General features: G+C 45.7%; 1 non-coding gene across 1 annotated transcript; it reads left to right on the forward strand.

Moving 5' to 3' along the window:
• The first annotated feature begins 1,115 nt into the window (after window positions 1-1,115).
• Window positions 1,116-1,189, forward strand: BJ212DRAFT_t153. The gene has a single exon. It is a non-coding gene; the product is annotated as a tRNA-Val (tRNA).
• The last annotated feature ends 361 nt before the right edge of the window (window positions 1,190-1,550 follow it).

Consider the following 1,550-nt stretch of genomic DNA (forward strand, 5'->3'; position numbering starts at 1 on the left):
TGCGATTTGACACCTTGTCCGAGTCTGTACTGCTCTGAGCTCATCGCAAATTTCGGTTGCGACGAAGGGATTTGGAGGCGTGGAGCAGGACAAAGAGGGATTACACCAGCCGGCGATGAACCCACTAAATTCGGATTTCTCAAATCTGTCTGGCGAAGCCAAGCCTGCGCTACGTAGTAAGTCACTCGCATCCAGCTTTAGATCTGGAATATTAAACAAGTAATTTCATCAACGACATAGACTGGATATTTGATCTGTCAAGTTGTGTATAGTGAGTGTTGTTATTTGCCCTTTTCTTCACTCTCGTGGTACTGCGCCAACCGCACGGGCTACGGCCACCTCCAGACACCGACCAAGCACGCGGATGAGTAGTCGCCTCACGGTGATGTCACGGTGGTGGAGCCAAGACGGATTCTTTTATTGTCATGCTGGTAGGTTTCTTGTTGTGGTCATGAGGATGCATGCGCTGAGGCCTTTACATAGAGACGAGATTATGTTGGCACTACCAGTAGTGTCAAATCTCGTTGTCGTGAGTCCTTGCTTTGAAACGGATATTTCCTAACTTTTCTTTTTCAAACAGAGGACCTAAATCTATATCAAGCAATGCATTGACGATGCGTAGCGGCACAGCAAGTTAGTATGCCATGAAATGGATCATTTGCCAATGCTGTCTGCCATGTTGCAGGTGGCTCAGAACGTTGTCACATCACATTATCAGAGATGAGTCGAGAGACGCTGTCAAACAGACGACGTTAGGACATACGGCATACAACTTGCAGTGCGCAGGCTATACCTATCAAACAGACGAGCACAAAACTGAGAAATCAGCCTGAGAAACCGGTACGGAACGCGTAAGCATTGATCTAGAAAAAGGAAACCGAATCGAAAGTTCTGACAGCAGTGCTCATGGCAGATTGATCTTATTAGACACTTCTTCAGGGGTCAAATTCTACTTCCAGACAATATAATACCCTACCAAGACGCGTAGAGGATATGACATATACGAGACTCACGCGGGTGGACGAACGCTCGAAAGTCGGCATAAACATTAGCTTGAATTTAACCGTATTGCGTAGTGTTAATATTATTACAACGAAATTAGAGCCTTTTCCAACGGTCTGATGGCGTAGTTGGTTATCGCATCTGTCTAACACACAGAAGGTCCTCAGTTCGAGCCTGGGTCAGATCATATTTTTGCATCCACAGAATATACCAATAGTGAGTAAATCGCCTATGTGCCTCGAGCGGTAGAACTGAGAATTACATGAATTTATGCATAATGACAAACCTAGACCATGCTCCGGGTTATGAAAACAGATGGCTCCGAGTAGTGAAGAGAAAAAGAAATTACATAGGCTGTTGCCTCAATCTCCTCATTTCTTGATCACTATCCTCGTTGTAATCCCGTACAGAACTTGCTCGCACAGGCTGTGCTAGAACAGGTTGCGAAAAGTGGTCCCTCATGCGGTTAGTAGCTTGTGTCTGCACCTGTCGCAATCGTGATCCGTGAGGCAAGAAAAGTAACAGAACAGAACTATCAAACACACCTC

Source organism: Suillus subaureus, assembly GCF_016647635.1.
Source record: "Suillus subaureus strain MN1 chromosome Unknown BJ212scaffold_340, whole genome shotgun sequence".
NCBI lineage: Eukaryota > Fungi > Basidiomycota > Agaricomycetes > Boletales > Suillaceae > Suillus > Suillus subaureus.